Below are 14,248 nucleotides of genomic sequence, written 5' to 3'. Positions count from 1 at the left end.
AACAGTTACACAGATACATATATTGAAAAGGAAATGAGAGCAGCAATAGGTAGATATTAAAAAATGTCAAAAAATAAATGGCACATCGAGATGATCACTGGGTGGCAGTGGGAGCTGCAGACAGGAAAAAGCTGCTGTCATCAGCACATTATTGATAGTTTCAGGTTATAATGGTTTTGCTTTAAACCTGCATGTTTATAATTGGATTTCACTAACCACTGCTGCTGTGAATGAGCAAGTGATTGTAAAGCATGAATGAAATAGCTGACACTGACCTGCTAAGGCAATGTGATGCTCTGCAGCCATTTTTATTCTCTGTCAGTAATTTCATAAGGTGAAATGTTTATGTTGTTGAGTTGTGCCATGTGCTGCCGTGCAAAATCTTCCCTATTTTCCATTGTGAATTATTACATTTTAAACTTCCATTGGCAATACTGTATTTAATCGTGCAACTGCTAAGATACATTTGAATTTAAGAGAGAGAGAAGTAGAAAAAAATCAGACATGAAAAGAAGATGGGAAAAAGCTAAAGATAGAGAACCTGGAAATGGCATTCCATCCCTTCTAAATCTCCTCTGCCTTCATTCTTAATCTCTTCATCTCTGTTACCCTTTATCTTTCCCCCATTTTTATCTATGACTCCTCCCCTCCTAGGCTTCAGGAGCATTACATTGTCCTTTAATGTTGTGAAAAAGAAAGAGGGTTGGAAGGATGAAAGAGAGAAGATGTTTTTAAGAAGATCAGATTAGACTGCTTCGTCTCACAGCAGATGCATATGCAGTGCCACACACACACACACACACACACACACACACACACACACACACACACACACGCACACAAACACAAGCACATACACACAGATACACACACATACACAAAGCAAGAGAGAGAGTCAGCAAGTATGCATCTTGCCAGAAGTCATGAACAGAGCATCAGATGTGATGTGATTATTACTGGATTAGGATAAATCCTGCATGTGTGTATGCACATGCCCACACTGTACTTTGCATTAGCTGAAGTGTATGCGGATGTGTGCTGAACCATATATAAATGTCCGAAACCCTGTGGAAGACAGCATTAATCCCTCGAGTCAATTATACTGACCTTACTTTTTATCTTTCTTTACAAGCTCCTCATCCTTTCAACTCTTTATCATGCTCTCTGTCTCCACTAAACCTCTTTCCGTGTCCTTCTTCCAGTTCTTGGTCATTTTCTTGCACGTCTCCTAAATCCACTTCCCTCTCAATGGCTTTCCTGCATCGAATCTCGGGATCATTGTGCTCTATCTGCAAAATCCCCTGTCACATCTGATCATTCGAAACAGCGTATAACCGTATCCAGAATACCACAGAACGACGATGGGCATTCGATAATGGTTTGAAGACACTGCACTGAAACTTAAATGAAAGACATTTTTATATATTAACATACTTGTGTCGCGTTTTTCTTCCTCTCTTTGTCCCTCTGCTTCATTCTCTGGTTCAAAGTCTGAGTATTGTCTGAAGGAACTCTGCCTGGAAGCTGGTTATTATCTTAAGCCCAAAGGAGTACAATAATAATAATTCTATTGAACTCAAGCTGAATTTGAGGATTTCTCCACATCAGCGATTCCCTGTCAGTTGTGCATGCTCAGCTGTCTCTTGGGATCTTTGCTAAAATGCATTGAAAAATTGCAGAGGATTTAGTGGCAATGTTTTCAGCATTTTCTTACACTTTCAGTGGATTTAGGCCAAGTACGCTGAATTTGATGACTCTCATTAATGCAAACAGAAACCTTTTATTTAAGCCTCCAGCCAAGAAACGTCATTGTTTTGCCAAAATGTGCCTCGACTAGTTTACACGGTGTGGTTTATATCACTTGTATTAGAATTTCTACACCTCATCAGTCTCTGTATGCACTCTGTGGGACTGTTTGCTTTCTGTTTTGGCAGAGAGGTCATACAGAAACTGTGCAGTGTGAATGACTGTTGTTTGTGTGTGTGTGGTTGGCACTGATCACTTCACACTTCAGTGATGAAGCACAATTGTCTTCTCTCCAGCTGGTCAAAGATTAAAGAGCATCCCTTCCACCAAAACACACATCCACTGTGCACCGCTGACAATTGACGCCCACTTAGTTCACACTTGGTCTTTGAATGCAGCTTGCAGAGGGAAGTCTTCATTATTTAGCTTCCAGGGAAGAGCTAAGGACAGAGCGGTAGAGACAGTCTGTGTTGATCAAAGGTCCTGCAGGCAGGATATTTAAACAGAATCAATGAAAATTTGATTTTGCAAGGTTGATCTACAAAGCAATGAGTCTTCATCTTAACTGCTTCTTTGTTGTATTTTTGCTGTGGGATGTCTTACAAAGGAACTGTCAGGTATAGAGCAAGGTCGCTTAAATAAGGCTGTGGGGCAGTTTGAGAATTTCTTTCACTGTTTACGCCTCCACCCTCATCTGGTATTTTAGCACTCTCAGGACAAAGACTTTTAGAAACACCGCTAACCTTCTGGATTGAATAGAAAGTGGTGGTGATGTGTTTGTTTCTTGATTTGGTCGTAGCAGTCAAAATAGAAAATAAAGCCTTTTGTGATTTCATCCTTTCCCATTGCCTTCACTTCCTGTTGCAGTGGATAACGCTTTTCTTCCTGCTCTAATATTTCACTATTTTCTTTGTGTCAACTCCTTATCTGTGTTTACTGCCACAATTATACTCTACTTATAACTGCTGCTACTTTCATTGGAAATTCTATTCTCATTCTACACTGCTGTTTTTCTTCCACTGAATCGGTTTCCTGTTTACTGCAGCACAGGCGTGCCTAATGTATGAGAATGGTAAGTGTGATATGTGTTTACAATCCTGTTAGTAGTGACTCCCACTGAGCAATGTGTGTGAATGTAAAGGTGGGATACAGTTACTGTTAGCTGGATGGATTCTGTCAATGCTTAGGCCACAATCTCCCCAGCCAATTACACCGATCAGGCATAACATTAAACTTTATGACCACTGACAGGTGAAGTGAATAACACTGATTATTTCTTCATCGTGGCACCTGTTAGTGGGTGGGATATATTAGGGAGCATGTGAACATTTTGTCCTCGAAGTTGGTGTGTTAGAAACAGGAAAAATGGGCATGCATAGGGATTTGAGTGAGTTTGATAAAAGGCCAGATTGTGAAAGCTTGACAGCAAGAGGATCTCCAGAACTGCAGCTCCTGTGGGGTGTTCCCAGTCTGCAGTGGTCAGTGTCTATAGAGGTCCAAGGAAATAACAGTGGTGAACCACTGACAGGGTCATGCGTGATTGATACCGAATACCGAAAGCAGCAATAGGAAGAAGGTGGGCTCTTCTGATTAATTACGTTTTCTTTTACATTATGTGGAAAGCCCGGTTACCTGGGGAACACCTAGACCCAGGGTGCACTATGGGAAGACGGCAAGCCAGCTGTCTGATGCATTGGGCAATGTTCTGCTGGGTAAACTTGGGCCCTGCCATCCATGTGGATGTTACTTTGACATGTACCAGCTAACTAAGAAGTTGCATACACCTTTTCATGGAAGCAGTATGAGAGCTGTGGCCTCTTTTAACAGGATAATCCAATTGAGCATCTGTTAACTGTGCTGGACAAACAAGTCTGATCAATTGAGGCCCCACCTTGCAACTTTCAGGACTTGAAGGCTCTGTTGCGCCAGATACCACAGCACACCTTTGGGGGTCTAGTGGAGTCCATTCCTTGATGGTCAGAGGGTTTTTGGCAGCAAAAGGAGGATTAACACAATATTAGGCAGGTGGTCATAATGTTATATCTGATCAGTGAATATTCACTTTTACACCAATAGTTGTTTTGGGTACACACATGTGATAGCAGTAAGTAAATTTTATTTATAAAAACCTGTAGTCCCAAAGCACTGTACAATCAGGATACAATGCAATGAATAATCATAGTCATAGAAAAATAAAAAATATAGTTAAATGCAATACAAAAGTGAGGTAAAACATTGAATGGAATAAAATAAAATAAAATAAAATAAAATAAACCCTCAAACACTTCCTATCAATAAGAATCTCAACAGAAAGTTTCAGAGTCCACAGTCTCAGCTGAATGAAGTTGAAGTGGGAGATTGAAAGTCTAGGTGCCACAGACCGAAAGGCTCTGTCCCCTCTAGTCCTCAGTCTTGTACAAGGATCAAACAACAAATTTCAAACCTGGACTGAACACAAGAAGCAGCAGTGTGTTTAATAAGAAGCTGAGATAAATACTCTGGAGCTTGTCCTTGTCCTGGAGCTCATGCAAATTGTAGGCTCAGTTTGTAGCCACTGCATGCCACACATCGCATGTCAGGAGTGGAATACAGTGTGATTTTGTGCTGCTTTTGTCCATCTGTGTTCAGAGATGCTCTTCTGCATACCTTGGTTGTAATGAGTAGTTATTTGAGTTACTGCTGCATTCCTCTCAGCTCAAAGCAGTCTGGGCATTCTCCTCTGACCTCTGACATCAACAAGGCATTTTCACTCGAACTACTGGAAAATTCCAGTATCCTCAATTTCAGAAAAACACCGTGTTCAAAGCATCATAAATCATCTTTCTTCTCCATCCTTATGCTCCAATTGAACTTCAGCAGGTCATCTTGACCATAAGCACAGGCCTAAATGCACTGAGTTGCTGCCATGTGATTGGATGATTAGATATTTTAGTTAACGAGCAGTTCGAAAGCTGTAACTAGTGAAGTGGTCAGTGAGTATAAAAGGAACAATATAGGCATAAAGTTGGAATTTTACTATTTTCAAGTGTTTTACAATATATTTAACAAAAGCTGTAAATAGTAAAAATGGATACAGTTCACCTTGTTTCCATTCTTCCATTTCCATTCACTCAATCTTGTTGTTGTACACTGGAGGATGATGTCAAAAATTATTTATTTGTAGCTTACAGCAAAAATAAATTGTTCATCACAACTAAAAAGAGTGGTAACACGTGCAGTAAGCCAAAACAACAGCACTTTAGATGTAACCCTTTTAACTTCTTTATTTATGAAGCTCCTCTCAGGCAGTGCACTTTGGGAGTTTTTATTTTCATCATGACTGCTTTCCATGTCATGCAGCACCAGTGCGCTGTCATCTGTTGCACAGAAGCTTGTTCTTGTTCTCACAAAATTGTCTGTTGTCTTCTGAGTATATTTAGGTGTGTTAATGAGGCCACCTTCCTGTGTTATTGGCCAGTAAGCTAAACTACAGGTTAACAGCTTTTATTGGGTTTTTACCATAGTGCTTAGGTGTCTGTGCGTGTCTGGAACCAAGGACAGGTTCCCTGCGGCGTCAGACTCCTCATTAACCTTCACTTCATCCTTCTGTTCCTGTCTTTCCTCTCTGTGTTGAGTCCAACATTCCCGAGTACCTGCGCCTCTCACTTTTCTGCAAGAGCCAGCATCCACATCAAAGAATATCCTACGTGGGAATTTACTCGTTCATTAAAGATTTCTGTCTGTTACACATTGCTTTTTTCTCCCCAGTCGTTTAATCCCTGCTCAAATACATTTCCCCATTAAAAAAAACCAAACAGTTTCACATGTGTTTACCAGGTTTAGTCTGAATAAAATGTAATTTTTACACATCTTCTTTAACAAACATAGAGTAAACCAGTGAAAGAAAAGACTGTCGATATTAAGGCAAATAGCCTTACTTAGAGGCTACATGAAAGCAAGTATAAAGCCTAAATAAAGCCACAAAATGTTAGATTTATGAAACTTTTGATCTTGAAATAATACTGTCTTTGACAGGTCACATATAAAAACCAGATTTTGAGCATCCATGTTTGAGTCCAGCTTTAGAAAAAAACAAAATAAAAAAACAATGCTGTTCTGATTTTTGGAAAAGTGTTATTTCCTCTCCAGTGCAGTGTTACCATAGTAAAAAACAAATTTCTGATGTGTTTTCACTCCATCAGTTTTGCTGTACAGAACATCCCCTCAAGCTGAGGGGAGTTTAAGTGTGAGCAAGATTGCCACTATTGTGACAAGAGTAGCATCTTTACTGTCTTTTATCGCTGTCTCTCTCTGTCCTTCTGTTCCTCACACGCTCTATTTCTCTTTCCTTTTACCCCACATCACCCTCACCCCCCTTCTCTCTCTCTTTCACTGCTTCTCCCTCATTCTCGCTCTTCCTGCTGCTGTCAGAGGGGAATGACAACCATCTGCAGCCCTCCTGCCCCCTGACATCTGGAGATGGGCTGAGAAACCGCGACAGCAGCACACAGGCACGCGCGTGTGCGCACACACACTGTCCTAATGCTAGTAAAAATGTTGCACCAGAAAGGAAACGAGACAAGGAATGGGGTATAGGGTGGAGCAGAGGTGAAGAAGGAGAGAGCAGAGTGGAGCTCGGAGATATGGCTGACGTCTAATGGCATTAACATATCATGCTGTCATTATTCAGAACAGATTTTATTCCTCTCAGGTAGACAGTAATGTGAGTTATTGTGGGAGAGAAGAAAGTGAAGGTGCGTTAATGAGGACTCTATGCCTATATCTCCTCAGGATGTCACTTTCAGAACTATTTCTGTCAAACAGGCTGTCATATTATTTATTTATCTATTTATGATTACATGTTCCATATTCAGAATTATGTATTGGTTTAAGGGCAGAGCAGAAAATGGTGAAAATCAGAAAAAAACCCATTATTCTAAAGAGATATACAAGCAGTTTAAAGGTGAACGTGATTTCAATCCTCCCTGCCGTCTGCACCCTTATAGTTGAATGATTAGGGGTGCTGCCATCAGTGCAGTCCTCACATGCTTGTCTCTGGATTTTTCCAGTATAAAAGTTTATTTTCCATTTTCAGAGCCAAATTCTGCAGCATTATGTGACGCGTGGCTGCAAATATATATATGCAAAGCAATTACTCCTGTGCACACTTACAGCCTGAATTTATTGTGTATATCTGAGTTCATCTTGTTCAGATTTAAGACAGCATTTTCTGCCTTATCAAGCAGAAAATTTCCACCCTATTGCATGCAGTTTCTTTTAAGCCCTCATACATATTTATAAATTGAACCTTAAAAAGCTGATTTTGGGACCACTTGAAGGGAGTGAAAACATCTGTGAGCAGCGCACTGACATTTTACTACAAGAGTTGGAATGTTGTTTGCAACTGTAGTATTCATTTGCAATTGTGTGTTTGACTAAGTGGTGAATAAAGGTTCAGCGTTCGCTTTAAGTGTTGTTTTTAATCGTTATCGGCCACTGAGGGGAAATATCTGCCGTTTAGCTGCTAAACGCTCCACTTTGCTCACCAGCTAGCCGCTAGCCGTGTCCATCTGCTGTTTGGCAGTGGGAAGGTAGTGTGGGGTCTTGGTGGAAACAGCTGCCCGCTCCAGCTAGATACACCACTGATGAGAGAGAACTAAAACAGTAAATGCTGCTGGCAGGAAAACTAAAACAATGAGTTTGAAGATGCTATGCTCCATAAAGCTGAGTGGAACTGCAGAGTTGAATAATTAGCTTTGGGTTTATCACCCAAAGTGCCAATTTTCACACACACATACAGCGCTTAGTCATTTGATCTATAATATTGATTATAACAGCTTTAATATTTTTCAACTGCCTCTAAACAAATTAACAAAAAGTGCATTATAGGACAACAATATGTCACAGTAGACATGCCTATGCACTGATGAGCCAAAATGCTGTGATTGCTGCAATAATTCAGATTATCTTGTATTAATGCCATGTGATGGTCCTGGTATATCTAAATCTCATCGTATTGTATGCATTGACCAGCTTTGGCCCAAAATCTCAGTTGTAGCAAAGTTTGTGATGAGTACCTACTGACCTTGTGCCAAGACAGGCGAGACCTTTAACTGGCGACTGGATGATGTGGAACGAGCTGGAACCAAGTGCTGAAATTGAGGCTTAATTCTGCTTTCCAAGTCTGTGAGTCTGCTAAGGTCCACTTAGGTCTGAAAGATAAAAATATCATCATCAGATGGTGAGCGTGAGGGTCCGTGTGGACATCTGTGCGTCTGTTTGGTTTTCTGACTGTGGGGATTTGTCCACAAAGAATTTACATTAGGATGCAAAACCTGTACACGAACGCCAGGCAGTGGATATAAATAAGACGTCAAAGAAGAATAACAGGAATGACTACTTGGATTTCCTGATTCCAGCTATCAGTGACAAAGTATAAGCAAAGCTTTAGATTGACTCTCAAACAGCAAAAATCACAGTTTTTTTTAAATAGCCACTTGAGGCTACCTTCAAAATTGATTAAATCCTATAAACAAGAAACACTTGACTGACAATAATATAGGGCCACCCCCAGGTAACACTTATGGAAACCCATGCCATTAAGCTCCGAGCACACAGATAGCTTTATACTCAGGATGTTTCAAAATTCTGCAATTATTGAGTTAGCAGAGCGCTGCTCGCTTTCACACAGTTTGTGCCTCAATACTGAGTAACCCCGCTCTCTATCTCTATGTCATCTGCCACTGTATGCCTGAGTTGGTTTCTAAACGCTTCCACTTTACAATAATAACACTTACAGCTGATCCCAGAATAACTAGGAGGGAGGAAATTTCATGAACTGACTTGTTGTAAGGGTGGCATTCTTTCAAAAATGTTTGTAAAGGCAGACTGCGTGGCTAGGTGCTTGATTTTATACACCAGTGGCAATGTGACTGAAAACACCTGAATTCAAAGATTAAGAACTGTAGCCCTATTTTTTTGTTCATATAGTTTAGAAAAGACAGACACAGCTGCACTGGATGGTGAAGTCCTATAAAGCTTCTAGTTGAATATTTTTGTCATTTCTGTCTTTATGATATGAAACTGCATGTGATGAGACACGGGGTGGATCTGAGGAAGCAACTCATGAGTCACAGGGACCTGCCTTAAATCATACGCTGCTTTATTGTCCTTTTTTGACACCACCAGGGACCATTTTATTGTATTTAATATAACTTGAAACCACAGACTGTATGTAAAAAATGGACATGGTCATAATATCACCCACTGGGTTCCAGTTTCCAAACTTTAAAGCACTGAATATATCATTACGGCTGCTGCCATGCTGGAGTTGATTTTTGGACACAGGAATGACCATATTTGGACTAAAGTGTCTAATTTACCAGCTAACATTAACAAGCTTTGTTAGCAAATTGTAACAGTAATGACATGTTACAATTTCACTCACCAAAACTCAAAGCTCAAACGTCTTCGATTGCACTACACAAAAAAACATGTTATTTGTCTGATAATTATAATAAAACACTCCAACCAGGCATGAACAGCACAAACACAATCCTCAGACTCAATTCAGTGACTCAGCAGCCTAACAGACACTAATCATCTGCAGCTCTCTCTGGCAGGAGACTGATCAATCAAACAGCCATGCCTCTAATTTTAGCCCTTAGCAGAACAAATATTCCCCCTCTGGACAATTGTATGAATAGTTGTTTTTGGTTTTTTGGATAGTTTTAAGTAGCTAAGTAAAATATGCATTTTTGGACTGTTTTGATTTACAGGTGGATGGTAGGCACCTGTAACAAATAGCTGACTCACTTCTGCTAACTGGAGTCACTAAACTGGACCTCTCGGCAGTGTTTGTGGCGACGATGCCTAATGGTTGGCTCTAATTAGCACCAAATTAGCAAGCAGATGTGACTGTGTGCATACAGCCCGTGAATCCACCTCGCTCAGAAAGCACATATCCTTATATACCACACTGACTCTGAGTAAGGATGAAGCATGAAAATCAACAGCAACACTGGTAACTTTCTTACTCTGTAAGTCACTTTCCAGCCTTGAACTTAGCCTGAGCACAGTGCCCGCCAGTATGATCGATGGCCAACTTAGTGCCTGAACTAATTAAGAACACAAGCTCTTGAAGTGGTATGAAGGATAGAGTCGACCAGAGAGTTTAATCAGCTTCTTTCATCTCAGTCATTCTTATAGCTAATTCAAAGGACAAGCTCTTGTAGGAGATGAAGGATCATATTTCTACTAGAGCAAAATTAAACCGAAGTCCCCGTCCTCCTTAATGTAAAAAACGCCCTAGCTAAGGTTGAAGTGAAGCAGTTGTTTACAAACCCTCAATGTGCAGTAAGAGAAAAAGGTCAAATCATCTTTACGTGTCTGCTCCAAAGATAGTTTAATTAAGACAATCGGTATACAAAAAGAAAAAAAGATATTAGATTATAAAGAGCATGGCTTTAATCATTATGTCTAGTCCAGACGGAAACAGTACAGCTGTTCAGGAAAAAATAATATCGAACAGCAATCATCTGAGTTTCATTTTTTTCAGCTTTGGTCTGAAGAGTCATTCAGTACCACTGAACTGAACGCTGTTCTGTCGTATTCAGCATTCAGCTGTGGTGAGCCTTCATTTAGTTTAATTCATTACTCTGTTCATTTGTAACCATTTGATGAGCTGCTATACCCATCAGTGCTTTCTTTTGCTAATTAGCAAACATGCTACAGCCCAAATGTTTATTTATTTTTTTCATTGCAGTGACACTTTTTTGTCAGAGAGGGTCTGTAACCAGGATCACCATGTCTCTCCTCTGGCAGGCTATATTGCTTGCTGGGTAAGAGGATGGAGGTTGGGAGGGGGGTGATGTGTATAATTATAGGATTACAAAGGATTTAATTAAAGGCGTGAAAAGGTGGCCTCGATGTGAAACTACACAAGGTTTTTGAAATTATGGCAACATGATCGGAGCTGAGTAGACGAGAGAATCGGAGTGAATGATGAGAGTGGAGTGGACTTTTCTGCGGCAAAGGTAATGAGATAGGTGAGAACACGAAGGTGTAATCAATGAGGTCTGAAAATAGCCAGATGGGAGCCATCGTGCTCCAAAGTTGTGACGAGTAAGTTGCTTAGAGTTAGTGGTAAAGTGGTTAATGAATAATATTTCCAGATGCTACTGCTGGGAATGCAGCACAGAGACCGATCCATGAAGCAGAACCGAACCTGGTGTCCTGACATTACATGAGAATAAACGTCTAATCTTCAAGTCATAGCAAAACTCTTATTTTTTTTGCTTTTCAGGTGTGATTTTACAACATTTTTAAGCTATTCCACAACATCACAGTGGTTGTTACTCAGCGTGGCATCTCATTTCGTTGTTGCAGGATAAACAGTACAGTGTAGTGAATGCAGGCATATATTATGTTATATATTATTATATAAAATCTAATCAGAAGGGATGTATTTGTGTGATGCTCAGAAATTAGTTGAATTAATGTTTTCAAGATGTTTCAGAGGAAGACTAGACCTTGTAACATTAGGGAATTTTAATTTGTGTGTGAAGGTTCAATGCAAATGTGTTCCACTGAGATAATTACAGATTTGGTGTTTGATCTGCGGTACAGCTAATGTGCTTGCTCGGGTACATTAGTATATGCTTATCCAGAAGGTCTGTGTGTGAGAAAAAAGAGATAAAAAAAGAAAATAATGTCTCGAGAGAGAGAGACAAGCACTTCTGTGTGTGCGTGTTTGAGTGAGTGTCATGACAGTTCTTGCTTTTTGTTGTGTATATCATTTTCAGTCTGCAATCTGACACTAATGTTCCCGAAGTGCTTGATTAATCTTGTGTTGTATCACTGTTATTTATGATGTTTTGTTTTCTCGTGGTCTGTCACTGTCTCATATATAACTCGTGAGCTTATCCTAGCCTATTATTTTTTTGAGATCAGTAGGCTGTCATTTTTGGCACTCTTTGGGTAAACTAATTAAATTACTATACAGTTTCTTTCAGATGTAAGGCAGGTGTTTGCCTAAAATGATATTAATGTTTCAGAGAGGGCTGGACAAATTAAAATGTATGACTATTACTAAACATTTAATTAACATGCCTTATATCCAGACACTAGAATTTCAGGGAAACACACTTTTCTGTATTTTTAAACTGGCCTTGACAAATAGTTCCTCATGCTTTCTGAAGGTCTTTTGTCCTTTTTCACCCATTTTCAGTCCAGTCCTTGCATGTGACTTGTTAAGTGTCTTAACAAAGAAAAATTCTACACATTGCAGTCAACTTAGGAAAGAGATAATTTTAAATCATATCTTTGTTCTTAGCAGCCTCTCACAAAACATGACAAACATAATTTTCTCCATTTCTGTAGCTGAAATTATGAAAAATGCTTTATATTAACACAGTTTGACAGGCATAACATAGTATTTTTTCCACTATAGGGGATTCCCAAAGAGCTGTTAGCCAAAACCCTGACATATTTCAGCATGAACTACAGCACAGACACCTGGAAGGCAAAAGCACAACTACTAGGCTTAGAAAGCCATGTACAGCAGATTAACCGTATAGGAAAGTCATGTCTTTGACTATGATCCCTAACAAAGTGCATACCTGGACAAGTAGGAGTACATTCTACCTGGATAGAAAAATGCACTATGGATCACTGTCAGTCATGGATTGACTGCCCCAGAGCCCGGACCTCAAAATTACTGAAAAAGCGCGGGATCATCTTGACAGAGGAATGGAAATAAAGGCACCAACATCCAAAGAAGAGCTTTAAATGTCCATTAGGAAAACTGGAGAACTATTCCTAAAGATTACTTAAAGAAATTCCTAGAAAGCTTACCCTAGAGAGTTCAGGCTTTGTTAAAGTATAAATAATGTCATATTAAATATTGACTTTTAAGCTTGTTACTCTGTTTTGACCTTATTTACTGCATGTTCATTTATGTTTGCACATTTCAATCAATCTTTGCACCCGTGTTCCATTTTCCTAGCAAACATTTAAAAAATGAGAGGTGGTTTAAGACTTTTGCACAGCATTTTATTTTTGTAAATATATAGATAGAAGCTATTGTTTTAGCAAGAGTGTCCTCACACCAGAAACCGTATGTCAACAAACATCTGGTGGTAATGGTCATCACAGAGTAGCACAGAGAACAGCTTTTCCTTTATAGCATCAAGTTCCACTTTTCTCTTTTACCAGCCATTAAAAATGTGACTTGTTACATTTATGTAGAGAAATTCTTCAGTTTGGGGCATAAAAATAAACAGTGCCCACCCCCTTCTTTTAACCACTGGATCCCAGCTGTATCCTGTCAGTCCCAATTGCAGTCAAAGTGATATTTTCCTTTATAGTTTTCTCCTCAGATATTTTATCTGAGTCTTGAATGTCAACATTTGAGCTGAGTTAGATCACAGAATAGCACAGTTTGTTTTTACCCTTCAGCCATGAGTAGGAAACAAGGCTTGAAGGGCTCAAGGGAGCCGAGAAAAACCTTTAAAAAGTCACTGTTTGAGCTAGTTAGTGCAACAGCTTACTCACACCCTCCTGTGAATGGATCTCAGGGTCATGAATGGTGAGCTGCATTAGTTAGAGTAACCGACTGTCTAAGAGCTGAAACACGGTGACTACACAGTAAAATACCACAATATTTTTTATGATTTTTTTAAACTGGAACCTGGATTTAATCAACAGTGCTGATGAGGTTTTTGGTGAAGAACCATGGCAGAGGCAGAAGAAACCGACCCCTGTGGGATTCTGAATCTCTAATGGTGAAACAGACAGTGATAAGAGTCCCATATTGTAGGGTTCAACTGAAAGGTTAATACAGTAACATGTGTTTAAAAGTGGCTTAGCTTTAACAGAAAGAATAAAGAGTACGTTAATTTATTTCTTTATTAGTTAACAAGCTTAATGACTTCTGGGTATAGCTTCATAAATACAGAACCAATAAATACTTTTAAGAATCACAGTCTATAAGAAACACACCAGTAGACAATTAAAGGAGTGACAAGGCAAGACAAATGTTTATTTTACATTGAATAAATAATACATGCTGTTTATAAAAATGTCGTGACGTGGAAGCAAACTCACGTCGTGGTCTAATTTCAGGTCCGTGTTCTCTTTAAATTTGCACTCATAACTATCCCAAACATGCTGATAGATGCCATGTGAAATTAAATCATCTTTCATAAGGTGGCCATGACTAATTTATGGGCCTAATTAGAGCAAGTTAACACAATATTAAGTTATTTATGTTGTGTCTCTTACACAGTGTAATGAAATCATGCGTAATGCTGCTAATGAGCTGCCCTGACTGAAACAGCTATGGAGCAAAAACACGAGAGAAACAGAGTGACATATTTAGCAGTGTGAGGGAATGAAAGAGCTGTGATGGAGAAAGGAGGAGAAGAATTTCCCATGCCAGCCTTGGTTATTGAGGTCTTTTCCTATGACACTTTGTGTTTTGGTGTTTTATGCAGGGGTGCATTTGTAAAGGGCCCCAGGATAC

The sequence above is a fragment of the Oreochromis niloticus genome, linkage group LG16 (genome assembly GCF_001858045.2).
Source record: "Oreochromis niloticus isolate F11D_XX linkage group LG16, O_niloticus_UMD_NMBU, whole genome shotgun sequence".
Lineage (NCBI taxonomy): Eukaryota > Metazoa > Chordata > Actinopteri > Cichliformes > Cichlidae > Oreochromis > Oreochromis niloticus.
This window is presented reverse-complemented; position numbering follows the sequence as displayed.